We start from the raw sequence: 13,979 nt of genomic DNA on the forward strand, positions 1-13,979 counted from the left end.
TTTCGATTGCTTTTCCTTCTGCAAGGGGCATTCTTGGGGGCGTAACTGGCACTGCGGGATGTTCGCTGCACCACGGCTCCAAATAGCTTGGAAAATCCATGAATACGCGGCGCGCCTGAATGCTCTTTAGAGCACACGGCTGGCGCACGCTCCCTCTCTGTGCTGCTCGCGTGCGCTGCTTCTGCGCTGAATTCTATGAATTACCCCCTTAATTAACTAAATTAAATTGGCTTGCATTTGCGTATGACCTACTGTTCTTGAATCAAACCCTGATGGGTCTCTAAAGAAAGCTGAACCTGTTTTCAGCTTACTCTATTGACAACAATCGCCTGGTGAACATGTGAAAGTCGAAGATTGTAGTTTATTTAAATAATAGAAAGCTTGAATCTATGTACTCGTCAGTTGGGGACTCCAGATTGGAAATAATCTCCTCTCTACGTCATCTGGGCTATACTTTATCCAACCCTATGTTGACAGGGGAAATTAAAGAAAGATTAAGCTCAAAGGTGCAGCCCTTGCTTGCCCAATTAAAGAGAGTTTATGCGAGGATGTGTGAGTTCACCCTACTGTCTGCCTGGATCTGCGTAAAAAAATAGAGGCGAGAAAGATCACGGCCAAATAGCTCAAAGTAAAAAAGTTCTAATTACCAAAAATTTCTAACCCTGCTTTTTTAATCCCTAACCGTGACCTCCGCTCTCTACTTACCTTCTCTTCCTCATACTTGCCTTCACTCCAGACTAATGATCCACTTGCCCCGGCCGTCCCCCTGCAACGTAAGTTTCCTACCCCTAAAGTGGGTAGGGACTTCCATCGCAGGGTCCCCTTTTTTATTTTCATTTTTACTTTATTATTCCCCATGCCACACTTCTCCTGTGTAAAGCAGGGGACACCCCCGCAGCCCGTAACCGCATTATACTGAACAATCCCTGTTCCGTAGAATGGGATTCACCTTTTTGTCTGTGCCATTTTGTACTCGACATTCTCGGGTATTACCATCTGCCTTGTGATTTTACATAGCTAAAATCGTTCTTGCAACAACCTCCGGGTTGAATGTTATCCTGGCTGACATCAGTTGTTATTTCAATAAAGTTCAAGGTATTATCTGGAAGAGAACGCTGGGGATAGCACTTTCTGTACCCAATCGATACCCAATGTAGGCCTTAGGCATGAATTGGTATTGACCTCCTTGGAAACCATAGTGCGATGAAAACAACTTTGTACACATGCAAAAATAATTGTTCCCCCCTAGATTCCCTTTATGAGGACCTGAATCTGGCTATGAAATTGGGGTCTGTTTACTCTATTAAAAGGTTTAAGGACAAGATGCTGGAGCTCCTTCTTAGAATCAATTTAGATATGGAGGAGTTGATTGATAACCCTGCAAAGACAAAAAAGAAATAGTAGGCAGCAGACTGGATAATAACTATTGAGCAACTCGGTCTATATCCTTTTTACAAGGAATATTTGAGTTTTATTAGGAACACAACTAACTTGTCAAGGTATATCTATTTGTTTCCTCGTAGGCGAGTTTTCTCTGTCTACCTAAGATTTAAACTGAGCCAACTTCCGGCATTGGAATGCCATGGTCTCATAATTGCTCTGGACAGTTCTGCCAGATGTTGTAGATTAGGTAACAAGAGTAATAAACTGGAGACTTTGAAACATCCTGATGAAGGTGACAACTTACTGTGCAAAACTTCTATTTGTCCCCTCCAGCATTCACATCAGACACTCTTTTATGCAAGATAAGGCATAGAAGCATAGCACACTTAGCTGATAAGGCCTTTCTGGATAGCTGGCTGCTATCAAGTCAACGTAGTAGGAAAAGTTGGCGAATTTTGTTAACAACCCACAACGAGTAGTAAATAGGGGCTGGAAGCTTTACTAACTGGATCCCCTTCAACAACCTCTTGATGTGAGGGTGATCACAGATAGTTGCAACATTGACTAGCACATGCCCAGCTAAAATGGCTGAGTTGAAGACATTAACCATCCTGTATGCTCTGCCCTCTGTAGCTAACCATGTCAATAAATTGGCTACCTCTAGCACATATGCAGTAACATGATCTCGATCTCTCCCAACACACCAGCGGTTTCAAGCTGCCTTGTATGTCTTTCTTGTACCTGCAGCCCAGATGTTGCGGATAAAGCTCAGATATTGACATGAAAAATCCCGTCTTTCACCATTTACGCCAGAAATAATCAATGCCTACACAGTGACGAACTGTCTAGCACCATTGGGTGGAGATTCTTTACTGGAGCCTGGAGTATGTGTGGTAAAGATGGGAGGCATACCAGTGGTCTCTCTATCAGTTCTAAGAGACTTGCCAATCAAGTGTGTCATAACTAGAGCAGCATTATCATCACCAATCCAGCTTCCTTTCTCCTGGCATACACAGGTGTGTGAGCGCTCATTATACATGGGAAAAGGTGTATTCCTTCCCCGAAATCTACTGCTGGAGAAATGTGTCACCATTGGTTCTGGCTACACACTGAAACATCTCTCCATCTGACGATTTAGCCCTGAGGCAAAAAGATGTGCCGAAAATGATCCCCACATGTCCATCAATTCCTGCCAATTTCCCTGTGTAGCTGCCAATCACTGGCATCCATCAAATACATTACACATTCCAGTCCATCACTGTGTTTGACAGTCCTGGCAGGTACTGTTGTCTCACTGAGATATTCATTGCTAAGCAGTTATGCCAGACATCTTTCATCAGTTCTGTGTCCCCTCCAGCATTCACGTCAGACACTCTCTTATGCAAGATAAGGCATAGAAGCATAGCACACTTATCTGATAAGGCCTTTCTGGATAGCTGGCTGCTATCAAGTCAACGTAGTAGGAAAGGTTGGAGAATTTTGTTAACAACCCACAACGAGTAGTAAATAGGGGCTGGAAGCTTTACTAACTGGATCCCCTTCAACAACCTCTTGATGTGAGGGTGATCACAGATAGTTGCAAGATTGACTAGCACATGCCCAGCTAAAATGGCTGAGTTGAAGACATTAACCATCCTGTATGCTCTGCCCTCTGTAGCTAACCATGTCAATAAATTGGCTACCTCTAGCACATATGCAGTAACATGATCTCGATCTCTCCCAACACACCAGCGGTTTCAAGCTGCCTTGTATGACTTTCTTGTACCTGCAGCCCAGATGTTGCGGATAAAGCTCAGATATTGACATGAAAAATCCCGTCTTTCACCATTTACGCCAGAAATAATCAATGCCTACACAGTGACGAACTGTCTAGCACCATTGGGTGGAGATTCTTTACTGGAGCCTGGAGTATGTGTGGTAAAGATGGGAGGCATACCAGTGGTCTCTCTATCAGTTCTAAGAGACTTGCCAATCAAGTGTGTCATAACTAGAGCAGCATTATCATCACCAATCCAGCTTCCTTCCTCCTGGCATACACTGGTGTGTGAGCGCTCATTATACATGGGAAAAGGTGTATTCCTTCCCCGAAATCTACTGCTGGAGAAATGTGTCACCATTGGTTCTGGCTACACACTGAAACATCTCTCCATCTGACGATTTAGCCCTGAGGCAAAAAGATGTGCCGAAAATGATCCCCACATGTCCATCAATTCCTGCCAATTTCCCTGTGTAGCTGCCAATCACTGGCATCCATCAAATACATTACATTCCAGTCCATCACTGTGTTTGACAGTCCTGGCAGGTACTGTTGTCTCACTGAGATATTCATTGCTAAGCAGTTATGCTAGACATCTTTCATCAGTTCTGCTAGGAGCTGCAATCCTGTGCTAGCGAGGAAATGGATATGGCTCACTGCTGTGACAATGTCAAATTATAACAGTATGCAGCATTTCACCACTTGTGGAGCAGCAACTCTGACGGCAACTGAGTCTGGTAGAAGTTCCAGTTAATTTATATGATACTTGAGCTCTGGGGCCCTTTTTCCTCTGGGTTGTCATAGTCCGGCATTGGTCTCAACAGCCTGTCCTGCTGGCATCTTATTCGATCATTACATCCAAGAAGCTCCCAAAGATTGCTCTTGCATTCCAGGCTTCGACGTGATACTACCACCAGCACATTTCTATTCTGATTTCGCTGGTGAATGGAACAAGTTGGTTGTATCCGCGCCCCAAGCATAGATGCTGGATCTTCAGCCTATGAAGGGTCGAGTAATGAGTGAGACACGAAATATTGCTTGGATACAGGAGGCTTACAGGCTTTCTGTTCTTGCTAGCTCTCTAGTTTCTTGTTGGGCTGGTTCTTGCTCTGTTCTGTATAGAAGAAAACTCCTGCTCTGCTGCAAGTGCATGTTCAAGAAGCCACTTAAGCAATAGCCCCAAGCTGGTTGGTTATAACCACTGCAAGGGGCTTATTGCTACCTGTATCCCACTCCATTAGACAGGGGTACCAAAAACATTTTGCAGCAGAAAAAAGAAAAATGTTTTAAAAAATGGCAGCCGGGGAAGGTAAAACGAAGTCAGTTTTCCCTTTCCATGATGGCCATTGAAAACAATAAAAAAGTAAACAAACAAAATGGCCGCCATGGAAAGGGAGAAGGGATTGCATGTTGTCCCTTCTCCCTTTCCATGGCAGCCATTCAAAAAACACAAAAAATGGCCGCCATGTAAAGGAGAGAAGGGACTATGTGTTGTCCCTTCTTCCTTTCCATGGAAGCCTGTCGTATATCATGAGTAGATTCCCTGGAGACAGCAGTGTGTCCAGAGCGTCCACTACCGAATAGGTTAACTAAAGCAGGCAAGTGTAGGGAAGGGGGGGGGGAGAAATCTGTGGAGGTGGAGGTGAGCAGAGCACTTACCTGAATCCCTGGTGAGGGAAGATGGCGGCCTCCAGCTGAGGGAAAGCTTGGGGCGGGGGGTTACCATGTGGCATTGGCTGGGAAGCTGGTCGCCCCGCCGGCTACTAACAGGCAATAATGAAAGCTTCTTCTTCCAGAAGGCTCTCTGGCTCATGTTTGTATCTAGGCACCATATCTCTGCACCATGTTTAATCAGGCTTCCATATTTTGGCTGTTTACTTTTTTACGATTAATTTAGTTATGGCTCTGCTGGAAGATTCTGCCTTTATTATTACTGACATATGTGGGGCACCCAGTTCAGAGGCGTGTTTAAGTGTAATGCCATTTTAGTACATTTGCTTGTCAATCTCTTCTTATGATTGGATGTGAAGACCATCATTTTCAATTTGACTTTGTTGGTGATTAACATGCTCTTCTTGCAATAAATGTCAACAGTATTAAATTGATTTTGTAGAGCTAGAGGTGTTCCACCCGGAAGAAAATAGTTATCGACATATAGCATACCCAGAAATGGCAAATTGCTTACGTATGGAACATCTTTTTCAGCTTACAAGGGATTTCTCAGAGCAAGTTCTTTGTTCATGCCTGCAGAAGCTAACAGATACTTGTTTATTCTCTGCCCTGCAAGTGTTTTGTTTCAATGTGTTTACGCATGCCTGAGATTCTCCTTTCTCAGTTCAATTTGCATCTTCTTCTGGTGTACCCATGCAGGTCTTGCTAGAGAAAGCTTTAACTCTCTGTCAGAGCTATGGAAGTTGTATACCATGGAGGAGGCCTGGTGCCATTCAGGTGCTTCATGATATATAACAAGTGCATCCTGCTAATATATCTGTAACAGTGGCAAACATTTTGAGAGGGCCAATGGAGTTGTCTAAATTGGGGAGAGATTGGTGAATTATGATTTTAAATTCAGGTTTTGTCTTGTCTTTATATTATTTGGTACATTGAAGTTTTTCCACTTTTGTGCTTCACTACTTTATGTTTGCTTTCTCATCATTATTGTCTGCATTTCTTCGTAGTTTTTTTTCTATATTATTCTTGTTGTCTGGCTGCGATCATGTGCTTGCAACCCCTGGCATTATTGGGTGGCATAGTAAAATTACCTCTGTTCGCTATCGTAGCAGAAGTATTTATACAATGCTTATTGGTGTTGGAATGCTGCAATATTATCTGCGGACATCCCAGAACTGCTGCTATTATCTTTCTTCTGTTTACATTTGTGGCGCTGCTTACATTGAATTTAGACGTGTTGTGTTGTAGGAAGGCTGTTCTGATTCTCGGTTGCTGCGGTGCGTGCTCTTATTTATTTATTTATTTATTCATTTACTTATGCATTTATAGCAGCGCATGTAGCCCAGGGCCCGGGGGCTTCTTTGGGAAAGAACACCCACAGTAGAATGGTGCATGTTTCTGTGAAGCCATTGAGAATGGTACTGTTAGGCATCACATCACATAAGAGTCGCTCAGCAGTCATTTGGCTTACAACTGTTGCTGTGCAAATCAATCGCCCAAATAACAGAGCACAGGGAAGGTTATATAGTTTTGTATCACCATTGCTGTTTTGTTTTGGTTAACATGATTCATTTTTGCTAACTCCCAACAGTGGCTACTCCCCAACCAGTGGAGATTTTTAAGAGTCAGCAAAACAGAACCGCGTCTTTCTGTGGTGATCAGTGCAATATAAAATGCCATTTAGAAACAAAATCGCCAGAACTATTGACAATGTCTATAATGAAATATACGGAGGATGTTGACAAGAACCAGGATCGTTTGAAGTGCATTACCTGGCGACCCACTGTGCCTTGTACTTCAGTGAAAACACAGTTCTCTTAACTGGCTTTCCCATCATGATTAATCATGAATAATAATCATGCAAGGCATGTATGTAGTCTAATATTGAACATATTGTCGTTTTCAGTGAAGGTGGCCGAGGATTCAGTTCAGACTTCTGTAGGTGCATTTAATGAGGTATAAGGAATACTCTCCACTCTGGATTCCTTCTCCATTGCCCTCCTTCCAAATATATAGTTTTGCCTTCTGGGTCTCCCTTCAAGCCAAAGCCATGCACGTTTTCTCAGCTCACTTCCAACAGTGCAATGAAGGAGGGGGAATCAGTATAATGCTGTTGGTGTGAAAGGTTAACAGTCAGCTTTTCATAGTTGAACATTTCGATTCATATGTAATGATCAATACAGAGTAACATGCGTTATTGTAGTCATTTTTAGGTCTGGAAAGAAAAGAAGCTTCTCCTCTGCTGGAGCTTTTGAGGACACATATTAAAGTGGGGCCTTTGGTGCCAGTCATCTGGCACGTGATGCATTGCATTTTTGTGAATGCTCTGTTACAGTGGGAGCCTTTTTTTCTAGGAAAAAGTTAAATTAGTTTCGGCCTGTTTGAAGAAACAAGTGGAGCTGTCTAATTTGGGGAGAGATTTGTGAATAACAAATGTATGTTTTGTGCCTATGCTCTTTAATGCATTGATGCATTTTTCAGATTTGTACTGATGTGTTTTCATTCTTAATATGTTGGGTCAATGTCAGTGTCTTCAGAGTGTGTTTTGAGATGGCCGTAGTGTAATTTCAAAAGGTGCTGTCAAGTCACTGCAGTTACTTATAAAGGCCATAGACGCCAATGAATTACTACTAAAGGCCTCAAAACGCCAGACACTACTAAAGTCAAAAGGCTCCCACACACTGTGTTAGGCAGAAGTCATTTTACTAAGTCTATTGGTACAGGCCCATATCCTCCTCGGACACCACAGAACTGGCCCTGCCATCTTTATTTCGTTGACATTGGTTTGACTGCTAGCACTGGTTTACTCTGCGTTGCCCAAAGCCCATGGCAATTCTTGGCTGCTAGTGTTCAATCTCCTCGGACAAAGTCACCCTCGGTGTACGGCATGGAGACCCTGCAGCCTCCCCCTGTCCCCCATTGCCCCAGCAGGCTTGAGTATGTGAGACGTGCTGCTCTTAAAGCTCTTGGTCACAAAGTTGCCCTTTCCACTGCTGTCTCAACACCGGGGTAGTCCCTGCGAGGAAGTAAATGAGGGGGGTGGAGTGCGCGACTGCAGCGCTGGATCCCAGCATCTTTTATTAACAACTCGGCTTGTGCCAGCGCATGCATACCACAGTGAAAGGTGAGGCACTGCAGTGACAGGCAGTACATTTACCCAGAAGAGATGAGTGGAGTCTCTGGGAATCAAACCTGTAACCGTGTTATGCACATATCTCGTCAGTGGACACATGATGTCCAAATAGCTGTCTTGCTGGATAGATGTTTAATCCCCTTAGCATGCCTCTGAAGGCTGTCAATCTCCAAGTTGCATAGCATAACTGAAATGTCGCTCAGTTTAACTTTAGACACTAACCGTGTAAGCAGTTCTCTGTTAGAGTAGGCAGCCACCTTGTCTGACTAATAAGGGTTGATGATAAAGGTGTGCCATCAGCCTCTTGTTTCAGTAATTAATTAATCGTATGTAACACGCTTAAAACAGGTGACCAGTCTCTAAGTCTCTAAGTGCGGGCCAGCAATTCGAAACCTGTGCTGCTCTGCAGTGCCTTATTTCCAAGACAAGCGTGTTGCCCCTGAGCTATCCGGCTCACAGTACACCATCATTAAGTCATGGCCCTCTCCCTATGACCCCGGAAGCATATTTTGGAAACACTCTATTTCCAGAGTCCTGCTTCCGCAAATAAGCTCCATCCACTCTGTACAGTTTTACTTTAAAAGTATTGCACAAACATTTCTACCCTTCGAATAAAAATGCCCTTTTTCCTCAAAGCTAAACAAAATTGGTTAAAAGAAAAACACAATAAATAGGAGTCATGTATTTCAATCTATGTGATATAGATTTGAAAAGTTTCAATGAAAGCATATGTGTGCCCTCTTTGTATGACTAGTGCTAACTATTCACGATTTTGCATTTCTCCACCTTCTCCCATTTATGATTACGTAAAGGCAATTATGAAACCCCTATAAACAAACTAGATGGGCCTCATTACGACCCAGGCGGTAAGTTACCACCTGGGTCGTACCTTTACCACCATGGCGTAAACTACATTTACGCCATGGTGGTTGGCGGACTTACCGCCCCATTCCGAGGTGAGTGGGGCGGTAAGTCCCCATTAACCCATTAACCCATTTACCCTTCCCCATTCCCATTTTTGCCCCATAGGGCATAATGGGAGTGGGGAAGGCGTTAAATACGCCACCGTAAATTACGGTGGCGTAATTAACAACAAGGTCCCTTAGCGCCATGGATTTTAACACCTGCTAAAAGCAGGTGTTAAAACCTCCATGGCGCTAAGGGACCTCGGAATCAGGCGGTAAGGGTCGGCGCTGTTTACGCCGCCGTAAACCCCTTACCGCCTGGGTCCTAATGAGGCTGTATGTCTATTGTCTCTAGAGCTCACACCGATGGTGTATTTCATGCAAGTTACAGAAGTGTACATCTTAACTTAGAGAGGGTACGCCTATGCATTGTTATTGAAACCTATTAATGATTTACTCTAGGTATTCAATTGCGACACATTAGTCATATTTAATTCTTATTTTGCAAACCTTCCTATTTCAATAGTCAGCTTATTCTAGCCCTTTTGTTCCAAAGCCGAGTAGTTTACTGCTGAGAATTAATCATTTTAGTTTTAGCTAGTAGACGAGACTACAGCATCGCCTATATGCTGAAACTATTGTATTGAAGAAAAGGTAGGAGTGAAATCGCGTGAGGAGGCACACGCAGCTCGTGGGTGTTGTTTGGCTATTTACCCACCCATTGACTGCCCATGGCCTTGCTAATCCCTATGTCTTTACCACTCACTGCCTTCCTCTATCCGTCCAAAACACATCAGCCAGGGATCTTTTTGAGCTCCGTCAAGCGTTACATGTTGGCCTGCCAGTGCTATTTCTAAGCAGTCTGCTGAGAGTTATAGTTTAACTGCCCTACTGGTGTACTGAAAATGTCTTGACAAATTGTGTCTTCAGCCAGTTCATTTCTATCTGTACTTTACACTGAAGTCCTGTTAGAAAAGTACTGACAAAGCCAATAATTTTGACTAGTGTATAGGCATAGACATTTGTATGCCCAATTAATCAAAGATTTTACAGCTGTTGCCATTTTATGGCCAAGAAGCACCCTTATGGCAGTGCCTAGCAATTGCTTATCGATTGCTAATACAGGAGACGAAACAGGTGGCTTTGCCAATGCTTGTTTATAAATCATACATTGTTTCCTACTGTGGTTTAGGCCCACTTGTAAATAATACAGTTTACTGTTGCTCACCCTTACTCAACCTTGAGAGGGTGAAAGACTGTGTTGGCTATGCCAGGATTCAAGCCCGGGGCATACAGCGTAAAATAGTTTATAACAGATAGTGCTTAACGTGCTGAGGCGACCAAAAATGCCATGTGGCTGAACACTGGCATGTGACTAATCTCTGTACCCTCCATGGGCGCTCTGCACGACTGACATGAAGGAGCACCCTGTTTGGTAAACTGAGCCAGTGTGGACTCTGGGTACAATGTTCTTGGCAGTATGCTTGATGTAAACCTCCCTGTCTCCCCAACTACACTCTCGAATGAAAATAAGGTAACCCACTCGAGAACACATAACTTCAGTGGGTGTTTTCAATTCAGAATCCTGAAGCAACGTCTAGAGGGAGCTCTTGGCGCAGTGTGTAGAGGGGACTTGATATCAATCAGCGGCTTTGCAAATTAACTGGATGCACCTTTCTTGTCCTGTGGGGGTTTTTGAAAATGATGTTATCCTGTGCATATACAAAGCCAGACCTACTGGCTTTGTCACTGTTTGATTTCCAGTATGTTCGGTGCAGAGGGTTTCCATTACTGCCATCTCCCAAACCTTACCATGCCCCAGAATAAAAGCACCTGTTTCGTTTCACGAAACTGCTGGTGGGAGAAAAAATGACATCACATGCGCCTTGTACCCTGGTCCAACAACATCAGAGAAAATGACCTCACCCGATCTCCCTCCATCTAACTCTGCTGCATTATATTTCAGGAAGTGACGTCAAGTGATCGTAAGGACCTGCCAGGAATTGACAACACAAGCGGATTCATAACCTTGCAAAAGCCTGAATATAGTACAATGATTACAATAGTTACACAAGTTACTTAAAGCCAAAACATAAGGTATTTTAGTTACCAACCATCACTTGACTTGTCTGTTGCTTTGATATTCCAGGATTCTATGTCAAGACCGGAGGTGAGCAATCTGCTTTAATGTCCTTTAATTCTACTCTTCCAGAAGATTTAAGTCTTCATATTTCTTTAATAACATTTTTTTCAACCTTAAAACAGAAAGATATTCCAAAAATATCACATTGTATGAACCCCAGTATCTCTGGTAGTCCCATGTCTATATCCTGCCCCTGGGCTCCATGAGCTACTTCCTGCCCAGCTCCATTCCTATTCTTTTTCTGCTCTTCCATGAGATAAGTAGTCAATCTTTTAGCTCTAATTTAGAATGTGTTACCAATGTGAAACGTAATGTTGATTAATACAGTTAAAGTTTGTAAACATGCTTTTATGAAACCATGTGGAAATATTTTATTTTCAAGCATTTCATGTAAAATTATTTTAGTGGCATAACGTTTCAAATGCCGATTGCTGCCTTTTGCACAGCTTATTGCATTAGGAGGTGCAGCGCGCAAATGGCGTAATCCCATATTTGTTTCCGAGATCGGTAACCGCTTTCTACAAAGAGCACAGCCAGACCCATGGGTATCGGACTCACTCCAGCATACCTGGCTGTGATCCACGAGATGGTCTTGCTTCCCAGCATTCCGTGGCCGAGCAAGACTTTCTGCAGCTTTGTTACAGGTGTCCAAGCACCTGGGTCGTGAACACTCCTGTGCACGGGCCCGGAAGCTTGCACTGGCACGCAGGAAGTGCTGTAAGGGGCTTTCTTCATCACTACAGGGGGATTTCCCAGCGCATTCGGAAGGACACGGCCCGACACAGAGGCAGCGTTCTTTCTTGTTCTACAGCTGGGGAATTTGCATGCATTAACAGTGCAACGGATATAAAGTGCTTACTTAGTATTGTCAAGCACTGGGAGCTGACAGAACTAACCAGGCCTGTAAGGCACAACTCGAGGAGGAACATTGCACAGATTGTTACACTCTGCAGCTCTACAGCAGGATCAGCCAGACCTGCAACGTATACTCCAGAATGAGGAGGTGAATAATTAAACAGCCATCTAAAGCTATGGAAGTTGGATATCTACTGATCCCCCACATGGCAGTAACCGTCCCCACCCCTTCAAGAGGATGTGCCATTCAGCCTGCGCAGTTCAGGCACACAGGCACTGGTGGATTAAGTTCATATAATGGAATCAGATGAAGAGAGTGTGGGAAGCCAGGACCAGGTGTTCTCTGAGAAGGATTCTGAACTAACACTTAGTTTTAAAAGAGTGTTGGGAGACTCTCTAGATAATGCAGTGTTTCAAGAAGTGCAGCTGCTCCAGGAGAGGCTCGAAGCCCTGCAATATCTGATTGGGGATGGCCTTAAGAATAAAGTCCCAGAAGTTGACACCAACACACCCTCAGAACAGCCTACCACTAAGGCAACTAATATGGGGAGAGAGCAGACCAGTAAAAGAGAAAGTACTCTTCGACTCCCCCGTGTCCTGTCAAGGAGGGAAATAGAAAGCCTCCTGAGGCTGTCGACGCTTTCAAAAAGCTGAAAGATTCCTTCATGATGTGGTCGACTGTGCCGAGCTTCTCACCCCCTTCCCCAGGGGTGCAAAATAAAGGGGATAGTGACTCCTCTTCAGAGTCAGTAGTGTCTGACTCTAAATCCTCCCAAAATTCCAAAAGAGGGTAGAGGAAATGCAAGGTGCAGCATTTGGAGGAGCACAAAGGGGAAGTTGCGCACATGTTTGAACCTAAGGCAATCGTGCACCCGAGATCAAATGACTGGCTGACCTCTCCAAGAGTTGCAGCTTATTTGGCCCAAATGCTCGGCAAGCCCTTCGAGAAGTGAGTAAGACTGAAGATACACTCAGAGTGTCCCAGGCCAGAATTACCTGGGAAAGTAGCTGCAATATCAGAACTGGACCCAAAAATTATCACTTTCATATCCAAAGCCCCCAAATATCTTACACAAGGCATGGACCCGGCCTGGAAACGTTGTCAGCAGAAGGTCTTAGACACAGCAGGCCCCATTGATAAGATCATGGACCTGGCAAAATGAGCCAAGGATACCGGGGAGCCGGTGGATCCCGGCACCCTGGCCAACTGGGCTCAAAGGTCAGTGTGCCTCCTTGGGAATGCAAATTGTGCCCTATTGTCTGAAAGGATGAGGAGCTTACTGTTAAAAACAGACTCGAAACTAGGGTTTCCAACATCCTGAGAGGCAGACGAGGTCGCTCAACATTTCCTATTTGGCAAAAAGCTTTCCCAAAAAAGACTGGAAGATTTGTGGGCACGTAAATGGTCCTAGAAAAAGCTCAAATGTCCATTAAAAAGATTTCCCCCTCAAGAGTTATTGCCAGGATCAGTCGCAGAGAAGGCCTCAGAACCTGAGAGCCCCTTACTGGGAAGCCGATCAACAAGACATTTTTTTTTTCTAGCATGAGGGCGTAGTAGTCGTGGACGCAGACAACGAGGATATTATCATCCGCCAGGTGCATAGTCAGGTGAAAAGTGCAGGAACCTACCCCCAGGATGCTGTTATGTTTGCAATTTTAGCGAATGCTTTCAAGCGATTCATGGCTACTACAGACAGTAGCAGGTCCTCAGCTAGAGTTTGTGGCAATGCCAATACAGCTAACCAAGCTACAGAGATTCACACAAGTGAGAGAAGAGAGCAAACTACTGCAGAAAGAGCTGAAACAGTTAGCGAGCAAAGGCGCAATAGAACGCAGTGATAGAGCAGAGTCAGCGTTCATAAGCAACATGTTCCTTGTACACAGTGTGAGAAACCAGAGGGTGTCTCACCTGCTAGTCCCTGGGATCTCTCTATCAGGTGTCCAGGGTACGGCCATTGCCTTTGGATCCAGACCCTGGGGGTTAACCAGTGCTGGAGGATCACCTGCGTGAGGGGCCTTCGGGGAGTGGGGGCATGATAGCTAATGGTGAGACGCAGTATTCCCCCCTTTTTTGTTTATCTACCCCATCCTACTTGTAGGATTTTCCGAAGTCCCAACTCCCCCCACCCCCTT

The sequence above is a fragment of the Ambystoma mexicanum genome, chromosome 6q, assembly GCF_040938575.1.
Source record: "Ambystoma mexicanum isolate Mex_15411 chromosome 6q, UKY_AmexF1_1, whole genome shotgun sequence".
NCBI classification, from domain to species: domain Eukaryota; kingdom Metazoa; phylum Chordata; class Amphibia; order Caudata; family Ambystomatidae; genus Ambystoma; species Ambystoma mexicanum.